The 10,050-nt window shown below is 37.0% G+C and overlaps 1 long non-coding RNA gene across 1 annotated transcript; it reads left to right on the top strand.

The window, feature by feature from the left end:
* The first annotated feature begins 751 nt into the window (after positions 1–751).
* Positions 752–9,509, top strand: LOC140683733 (uncharacterized). Its single transcript, XR_012055110.1, has 3 exons — positions 752–935; positions 6,575–6,735; positions 7,177–9,509. It is a non-coding gene; the product is annotated as an uncharacterized lncRNA (long non-coding RNA).
* Positions 9,510–10,050: the final 541 nt, after the last annotated feature.

Genomic DNA, 10,050 nt, shown 5'->3' with positions numbered 1-10,050 from the left:
CCAGCACTGATCACAGCATGCTCTTCTGTCACAAAAGTTGCCATAACCCTGTCTCCCTCTGTGACTACTTCCATGAGCAATGCTGAGCAATTAAGGATAATTAAGAGTGACTTAACTACTGAGAGAGACTCACCGAGCACAAGTTACTCTTTTAAGGCTCCTAGTCAATGACCCCTCACTGGTAACTTCATTGTCCAGTGAGGAAAAGCCTTTTGATATGGATTTCATGAGCAGTGTTAAAAAGAGGACAAAGTCATGTAAAGGACCCAAAAAACTCAATATTTACAAAACAGAAGTGTTCCTGTTTCAGTAAGGAAACTGAGGAAAACAGAGATATGACCTCCTGTGGTTATTTGCCAGCCTTTCTGGGGACCTCTGACATGGGATGTTTCTCTCAGATGACAACTGGCACTGTGGCTCGGGGTTGTCAGAGACTCACAGGGCAAATAAAGGATGAGTTGATAGGATGCAGGCAGCTTTTGAGGGTGTCTGTGCCACAGGCTTGCTGACCCAGGCAAAGCCCATGAAAGAACGTTACCTGATCTCTGGTCTCTCTTGGGGTGAGTGCTATCTTTTGGCTCTCAAAGTTTCTGGCTGTAGGTCCATAATAGCTTCAGTGCCCAGGCAAGCCTGAGCACTCATTGTGTCCAGAGCCATGGCTACCCAGACTCAAGGAAGCAAGTGCTGGATCCTTGTTTGTCTTCTTTTATTTGTCTTCACTGCCAGGAAACACTGAAAGTACAAAATGCAAATCTGTCCTGGGATGCTCTTACCCATATTATTGCTTCCACTGAGTGGTGTTTTCTTAGCAAAGAACCAGATAAAAATGTGGGGACCTTTCAGTAATCCTTACTTTAACAGTCTTGAGGGGGTAGATAAAATACAGAACCTGTCTTCTTAGTAACATGAGATGAAGTCATCTGAAGAGCAATCCTGTAAGTAGCTGATTTACAGAGCTTATTTATTTATTACAGAGCTTATTTATTATCCATGCTTAAAATTAAGTGTTAATTGAAGAGTTTGGGTGTCTTGGAGTATCAGACCCTTTATCATTGTGTGCAGCACTGATAAGCATGATAGAATTGAGGAAATATTACACTACAGATGATTTTTAGTTATAAAAATAATGCACTGTTTTATCATAATAGCCACTCTTACTCTATAAATGATTCTACGATGTTCTATATTAAAAAATACCTTTAGTCCTGCCAGTCACAAAGACATGTAAAATTATAAACATAGTGATATTTTGCGATGGAGAAGTATACTTGAGGTATCTGAAAAAGGGAAAACTCATGAGCTGGTTTTCCCTTTGGTTACTGAAACATTCTATTTTTTAATTAAATTTTCTCAGGTTTTTGAATGTCAGGAGGGATTTACTGGAAATACAATGATGGCTGTGAGGCTGGCACTAGAAGTAATATTAAATCCATACAAAATCATATATTCTATGATACCACAGAAATACTGCTTGTTTGTTAAATTGCCCACAGGGCTTAATTACAGGGTTATTAGTTGTCCCTGCTGGCTTTATTACTCTTTGCCTTTACAGGAGTGCTTTCATGGTCAATATATCTCTTATAATACAGAAAACTCTGGAACTGTGAAAGCCCTATGACTTCCCTTGGGCCCTGTGGAAGCATCATAGTCTGTATTTTGTAGTCTTTTACTTACAAGATATATCAAAACTTATGCCTTTATATGATTGAATTCCCACCTAAGGAAGCCTCTCCATCGCAGGAAATGCTGGAGCAATTCTTAGGAAAGGCTAAGAGAATTCATTTAATGGATTGTTCATCCTGGAGAAGAGAAGGCTTTGGGATGACCCAATTGTGGACTTCCAGTACCTAAAGGAAGGACTCTTGACAAGGGCATGTAGTGACAGGACAAGTGGGAATGGCTTCAAGCTGAAAGAGGGTAGGTTTATATTAGGTATTAAGAAGAAAATAGTTACTGGGAGAATGGTGAGAGACTGGAGCGGGTTAGCCAGAGAAATTGTGGATGCTCCATCACTGGAATTGTCCAAGACCAGGCTGGATGGGGCTCTGAGCAATCAGGTTTAGTGAAAGGTACTTCTGCCCAAGGCAGGTTGTTGGAACTGGGTGATCTTTAAGGTCCCTTTCAACTCAAACCTTTCTATTATACTTTGATTCTAAAATATAAAATCTTATATCTACTTTCTACTTCAGAAAGGCTGTCAAACTATGTGAGATTGCTAAATTGATTAGCTGTGCAGATTGATACAGAATAGACAAAAGAACCTACTTTTGGAAACAAATAAAATCACAATTGCAGATACCATAACTTTAATCCATCTTGATCACAAAACTTGTTATAATTAGTATGTTGGAATTCATTCATCATTTTGAAATGAGCACACAAACAGGACTAATTTTTAGCTCTCCACTGGTTTCAAACTGTAAAAATCAAGAGACAAAAACATTTATGAAAAATTGAAGTTATAGACATTTCTATTGTGAAAGTGTTTTCTGTAGAAATGGGGTAAGAACAAGGACTTTCATTTTTATCAGTCATCACTGAAGCAAAAATTCCAGTTAAAATATGATTGAAATTACACTTTGAAGCATTATAATAAATTTGTGTGAAGTTTCTGGACACTGCATATAAATATTATTTTTAGATAAATAATTACAAGCAAACATATTCTATTATATTATTTGTAAGTCTTTAGTCTCTATTTTACTCCTATTGTCTAAATTCTAATGTATAGTACTACATTTTTACATTTACATTTTGTAAAAATATGCATATAATAATAAGTTCATTATAATAAAGATAACAGTACTGGAAATTCCCAAATTTTAATCAAGACCTTTTTTACTGTACCAAATCTAATTAGACTATATTAAACATTTGGTTCTTGGCATTTATAAGGCAGAAGCAAATGTACAAAGATTAGAAATTGTTATTGTATTTGTTTATGATTTTGACTAGGAACTTGGAGACGTCATTACTTAAATTTTGAACAAGATGTTCTTGCCAGAGCTATGAATGAGCTAGAGGTGAAATTGTTTTGTCTTGAAATTGGAGATAGTTTATTATTGACATTTTAAGCAAGTCAACATTTGTTTCACACTTCTTGACTACCTATCAATACCTCCTGTCTAGTGCTTCAAGCACAGTTGTTTGAGTCATGACAATCCTGGCACTCAGTTTAGACAAATTAGTCTCACAGGTGTTTTGCTTCACCTTTTAAATTTGTAGTAATGCACCAGAATGCTTGATGAGTACTGACTGCTTCTTGCTATTGGCTTGGCTTGTACAGTGCTTCTTACTGCAGAGATGCAGGTCTCTGATTGCCTCTGCTCGTTACGTGAGCCCCAGGATGAGTTATTCTAAGAAAGATTATGTTGCCAGTTACAAGACCAAATGTTTAAGAAGTTACTCCAAGAGGTTGATAATGTAGGAGACATACTGTCCACAGACATAGGAGACATACTGTCCACAGGAGTCAACAATTCAGTAACACATTTATTTTCTGACTTATTGCTTAATTTTGCATTTACTTTGTCAAATACCTACTGTTGTCTATCACAGAAACATCAGTGATACAAATCAGTTGGAAAAAGATGTCAAGTCTTTACTGAAATTCTAAAATTTTGCTCATATAGAGGAAGACAGAAAAAAAAAACGTGAAATCCTTTCATCGACATTCCCAGCAAAGGACAGGAAAAGGTTTAGACTATTACATTTATGAAGCAGCCCTAAGAAGTGCACTCTTATCCCAAAAGGCAGAGAAAAAGAATATAGGGTTTTTAAAGGAATTCTCAATGGAAGAACAGCAGGACAAGTTGAATACCTCCAAATGCTAAAGAGCTATCAAAAGACACAACTAAACATTGCTTAGGAAACACTTGTATAAAAAATGAGCTTAAAAAATACTAGATCTAGCTTAATGGTCTAAATTTCACACTCTTAAAAACAAGATGAGACAAAAATCGCACTTGTTTCAACCTGTACCCATCCAGATTCAGCTGAGATTAGTCACAACTGCATATGTTTTAGTGTAAAATGTTTAATATTTTAATCTGCCTTGCTTCTAAGCCTATTTAAGAAGGTTGCATATCAACTAAATTCCCTACTATCAGGGGGTTTTCTTCCTTGCTAAATGTGCACTTTGTCAAGATGTCCGCTGCTGATTCCTTCTCAAACATTTAATTCTGTGTTACTATTTCAAGTTGCACAAAATTCTGTTCTCAGTTTCTAACCTCAAAAATCCCCTACAGGTATTGGATTCGCTGGCCTATCACAAATACCAGAAGCAATGACTTTGAGGTTTTTTACCTGTTATGTTTGGAACAGAAAACAGTTTCTATATGTTTACCAAGCTGATATCTTAACATAATTTCCCACATGAAACTGAAATTATATATGTCCTCCAACCAACTTGCAGCAAAAATGTGCCATCAACAGTTTGCACTTCATTCTCTCTTGTATTGTCATGGAATTATATTTCTATTTTCAATTCATATTTCACTCAAATATATTTTGATATTTTGTTCCATAATAAAATAATATTCTTCAAGACTTATCAAGACATATTTGGCTGTATTTCAAATCTCCACAGATTTTTTGTTCTGTCCTTGACTTTTTATATTTCTAAGTCTTTGGTGGGGTGACCCTGGCTTGATGCCAGGTTCCCAAGGAAGCCATTCTGGCATTCACCTCTTCAGTTCTGCAGGGGAAAGAAAATAAAAGGCTCATGAGCTGAGATATAGACAGGGAGAGATCACTTACCAATTACTGTCATGGACAAAACTTGAGGAGATTAGTCTTATTTATTACTAATCAAACCAGAGTAGGATAATGAGAAATATACCTAAATCTCAAGAACAACCTCCCTACACCACAGCCTTCTTTATAAGGAGGTAGAATTCTCTACCTCCTTGCCATGGCAGCACAGACAGAGAGGAAATGGAGGCTGTAGTCAGTTCATCTCACCTTTTTTCTGCCACTGCTTCCTCCACAGGGGGACGATCCTCACACTCTTCTGCTCAAGCACGAGGTTCCTTCCATAGGAGATAGTCCTCTACTAGCTTCTCCAGGATGGATCCTTCCCATGGGCTGAAGGTCTTCACTAGTTGCTCCATTGTGGGTCATTTCCATGGAGTGTAGTCCTTCAGGAGCAGGCTGCTCCAGCATGGGTCCCCCATAGGGCCACAGGGCCTGTCAGCAAGCCTGCTCCAGAGCGATGTCCTCTCTTCACAGGTCTGCCAGGAGCCTGATACAGCAGAGGCTTCCCACAGGGCCACAGTCTCTGAGCATTCACTTGTTCTGCCACAGGGTCGTCCATAGGCTGCAGGTGGATCTCTTCTCCCCTGTGGACCTCCATGGCCTGCAAGGACACCCTTGATTCACCATGGTCTTCACCACCGTGGTTCTCATCACAGATTGCCTGGAAATCTCTGCTCTGGCACCTGGAGCACCACTGACACTGCTGGCTGCAGAGATATTTCTCTCAAATATTCTAACTCCTCTTCTTTGTCTGCAGCAGTTGTGCAGCAATTTTTTCCCCTTCTTAAGTCTGTTACCAGACTATTGCTGATTGGAGTTGGAGCCAGCTGACATTGTCTTCATTGGACACAGTGGAAGCTCTTCACAGCTTCTCAAAGAACCCATACCTGTAGAATCTCCACTACCAAAACCTTGCCAAGCAAACCAAATAAAACCTCATAATTTAAATTAATTTATAAATATTATCAAGGAGTTATTATTACTTCCTTTTTGAAATAATAATGGAAGTGCTAAAATTGCAAGAAGTATTTATCATTGTAATATCTCTCCACAGCTTGATAGGTCATCTTCTATTGTATTTTTATTATGTACTCTTTAGGAAGATGTATATTTTCCTATTTAAGGCAATATGTATTGAGAGTGAGAACAAATAAGCTGTATTGCCATAAAACTTGTCTATTTCAAATATTTTATAGCTGCAATATCTATGTCTAATTAGTTAGTATTTCATATAACAATAAAATGTGCTTCACTGCAAAACACTTTAAAAATATTAACAACTTGCTGTTTATGGCTTTTTTAATACAAAGGTAGACGGGATGTGCAACATGAACATTTAGTCCTCTGCTTTAACATCACATAAATTTCATCTAAGTACTCAAATTCTGGTTTTGAATGGTGGTGCTGCAATTACTTTTCTAAAATCCCTCAGACAGTTATAAATTTTCTTATCAACTTTTAAAAATGCTGCTTAAAGGTACAATGCAACAGGTTAACTAACCTTCCTGGTTAGACTTGGAAGGATCAGGTAACCTACACGTGTTCCACCTGAAGTACATTTTTCTTCTTGGCAAGCTATTTTTAATGGCTTAATTTGATGCTTCATTCTTTTTTTAAGTAACTTCATTTAGTTACCCTCATCTGGTATGCAGTCTGTGTTATGTTTTACAATATACTTCTCATAAGCATTCATGAAAGACTTTTTTCACTTTTTTATATCCTTTCATTAAATCCTACTGGGCTGTACATATTGGATAGTAATAATATTATCTTACTCCAAAGTGTGATTTCATAACTGTTGGATTTCTTTTTTTTTCAGTCAGGGAGCGTCAGGCTAAGAGCTTCATGGATTTCTACAGCTGAAACAAGTCTAAATAAGTTTAGATGGCACCAGGCATTTCGAGGAGCAAACAAGAGCAGAGATTGCAGCTCCAATGAATTTTCCTTGAAGACTTGAATGATGCCTGGAAAAAAAGCAAGGTCTGCATGAATGTCCAGATACCAAAGAAAATAATTGTTGTGAGTCTACCACTCACTAGATACACAGTTTTGCTCCAAACAGAAGGTGGAATTTAGACTTCAGCAGAAGTCAGCACTTGATAAGGAAGGATAAATAATGGATTGGCTGTTGGAAAGATTCAAATGCAACTTGAAACTGTAAAAATTTTCTAGCTCTGCCTATGAACATATGTATTGCATTCAAACTCATTAAATATCACAAAACTAGTAGCATAAGGAAGATTAATATTGAATTGCTCCTAATAAACAGAAACTGGGTATAAAAAGAAAAAAAATAAGACTTTTTTTTCCCCCAAAGGATTGAAAATTCTGTTTCTCTAAATATCAACCTCTGAAATAATATTCTTGCATACCTACATTGATGTACATTGTTTTATATCTTTCTTCTCTCTGCTTTTGTAGGCAGCTTAAAGCACAGAGAGTCACTAGACACAGAGAGCCTGCATCAGCTGAACCTGAACTTCAAGCCAGGGCTATAACACAGTAAAGGAAATGAGAAGACACCACTTATAGTACACAGATAAGGAAAAATTAGGAAATAATTCTCTACCATTGTTGGGTTTTTCACACCAGGTGGAACTGAAGAAGGGGCATCTACAGCTTGATCATATCATTTAAGTCTGCATACTTATTGCTGTGCCATGAATTGACCCGTGGTGTGCCCTTAACATTTTTCTGGCAATGAAAGAGAGTAGAAATTGCAGCTGTACTCATGCCTGGTGTGGAAACTCTGCTACATGAGGCAGTCAAGATGATAACCACCTTGTGGGCCTTGCCAGAATAATGAAAATAAACCCAGCTAATGAGTAGTAGTAAAGCCTAAAGGCTTTAAGGCTGGGAATAATTTACTTGGTGAACTCAAGAAAACTGGGTGAAGTCTTAACCATACTGCTGTTTTGTTACTTCATTGCAATTAAGCGCTGTGCACTTTGCAGGCTTCAAAACTCCCTCTGAATTATATATGAAGGTTCTAAGATTGTTTTAGTCTATAGGACATACATTCCTGACAAAATTTATTCAAACCCATTTGGTCGGCCACAGAACAGTGAATCTTGGTACAACCCTGCATCTTCCACCCCATAACTTAATTCCCACTCCCTAACTTGATATCTGATCAGAGTCCTATGTGTACTTATGGTACCTTACAAAGAGTTTGTATAACAGTGCTATCTTGGGACAGATTTCACTTTATAGGCTTCACAATTCCAGGTTCAATATATTCATGGTTTTCTTGTTTGTTTCAGTCATAGGCAGCTATCTTTTCAAGAAGACTCTTTAATGACAATTTTCTTCAAATGGTAAACTGAGAGCTGCTGGTCTGTGACAACATGATCTCTGCCTGGGAGAAGGTTCTGGATCCATCTCCTTTTCACAGGACATTTCACATTAAACAGCAAAAGAGGCCTTGAAGCAAATCTCTCATCTAGCAAGCAGTGTACACTCATTTCAGATGCCTGACTAATGCTGTATTCAGCTTGCTAATTAGACTATTCGATTTGTCCCCTCATCTTGCTTCTGGCCCTTGAAAAAGTAGTTTTTAAAAAGAGTCTGTTCAGAACTGAATTACTTGAAAAACTTTCCATGAAAATAGTCTTTGCTTCTTTCTGCCTGGAGAGACTTGGTTAAAAATAAGAAATGTGTTAAGTAAAGACTGAAAATCTATGTGAACTCTAGACCAGACGTAGTATTTGGATTAAAATTGGTGTTAGCCTCTAGCAAATCTCTATAGAATCTGTGCTATAGTCTCTTGCCTCCTCCTTTTCTTTGGTGAAGTGTACTTTCTTAATTCACTCTATTTCTTGAATTTTTTTTTCCTGAAAGTATGCTGAAGAAGTTATGTGGATAACAAAGAAGCCCAAAAATTGTTGAAAGGTGCAGAAAAAAAAAAGTTAGAAATCTGTCTGGTTTTCCTCACCCAATTAAGAGTTGATACACAGTCTGCATACACTGCCTGTGGCATTTCCCAATCTTCTTTTATAGATTTTGAAGCAAATGATTTTTTGAGAAGAGTCTGAGAGAATGTGGTTTGGCAAATGTGGACAAGGGATGAGAGAGGAAGGGGTCTTTTTACTTTCTTCTACTACTTAATGTGTAGTAATAGAGACAGTGCAAGGAAGCCTTGACAGAAGATCCATCCTGAAAGTCTGAGACATACCAGGCAACTATTTTATCAATGAACATTTTAATTTGTTTTTAACAAAAAAATATTCTCAGTGTTGGTCAAACTGTTTACCCAGATTTTTTTCTGGAACCTCCCACTTTGGAGAGATTGTCAGCTCAACTGAGAAAAGATATGACCAGCTCTTAATAATTTTTACTTTGGCCCCACTTTGGGCTGAATTTGGATCAGATTAGTTCCATAGGTCTCTTCCAACTTCAGTTAATCTTTTTTCAATAGATATGAATAGAGACAAGGAATAATTTTATAAAATCATGTTCCCATTTCATGCTTTTTATCTGTTTTTTAACTTTTGTTTTTTGTATTCTCCGACTTTGACGTTTGCGGTACAGCTCTGTTGGAAAGAACAACTTCTGTGACCTATCAAAATTATTTGTTTGAGTGTTTATCACACAAAAAGTATGGAAGTTTTCAAAAATACAGCATTCCTCATGAAAGTACCTGTTATAAAGTAAAATAAAAATAATAATTAGGAAAAAACTACCCAAAACTTTTTGAAAGCTCTCCACACCTGAATGGTTTTCTTCAATAAAGATTTTTATCATTCTCAGATCAACCTGCTGTGCTCTTTATGCTGTTAAATCTTTACCTTTCTGCAAGACCTCAGTGGTATGAAGATCAAAGAGCTAATGTTCATTTTCACACCCAACTGTGGTTATGGTACTTCCAGAGACCACTAGGCTGTAGCCAATCATGTAGAGCATGAAGTCCTCGTGGTTCTTAGGTTTTTCTCACTATGACACTCACTTCCCAAGTGCATCTTAATTTCACCAGAACTTTGAGTATCTGCATTGATTTTTACATACTGTAGCACTGTTTCCAGTGTAATATAGATATGAAATTGACTTCAAATAATATTCTTTTTCTCTTCTGTAAAATGATAATAGAAGGAGAATTGTAGCTCTTTGTTCTGCAATGACAGATTGTGTTTAAATTTTTCCTGTGCAAAAACTGTACAAACACTACACTCTGGAAGAGAGAATTTCCTCTTGTGCAATAGTCTGCATAAATCTGTATGATTATCACAAAAACTGAGCTTTGTTTTCACATGCTTAAAGGAAGTGAAATACCTCTAAGTTCCCACCATGCTGTTATCT

This window comes from Taeniopygia guttata, chromosome 3, assembly GCF_048771995.1.
Source record: "Taeniopygia guttata chromosome 3, bTaeGut7.mat, whole genome shotgun sequence".
Classification (NCBI taxonomy): domain Eukaryota; kingdom Metazoa; phylum Chordata; class Aves; order Passeriformes; family Estrildidae; genus Taeniopygia; species Taeniopygia guttata.
Note: the sequence above shows the minus strand (reverse complement) of the source record. Positions and strands in the feature narration are given on the sequence as shown.